The sequence below is a fragment of the Phaethon lepturus genome, unplaced genomic scaffold, assembly GCF_000687285.1.
Source record: "Phaethon lepturus isolate BGI_N335 unplaced genomic scaffold, ASM68728v1 scaffold38695, whole genome shotgun sequence".
Taxonomy (NCBI): Eukaryota; Metazoa; Chordata; class Aves; order Phaethontiformes; family Phaethontidae; genus Phaethon; species Phaethon lepturus.
In genome coordinates, this window is record NW_010543276.1 from 22,252 (window position 1) to 22,480 (window position 229).

Genomic DNA, 229 nt, shown 5'->3' on the forward strand with positions numbered 1-229 from the left:
GGTTGGAGGGGGCTGGTGAAGATCAGCCCTCGCCCCCCCCTGCGAGTCACACCTCACGCAGGTTTTTAAACAAACAAGTCTATGTCATTGATCACTAAATTCGAGTTTAAATGCTGCTACTAACCACCACGCTTCCCTTAAGGTCTTGACAAACACCTCTAATTATCTTTGAGGTAATAAAACTGCAACAGAGGCTTCCGTAGCTGCATTTTGTTCCACCTGGAAAATT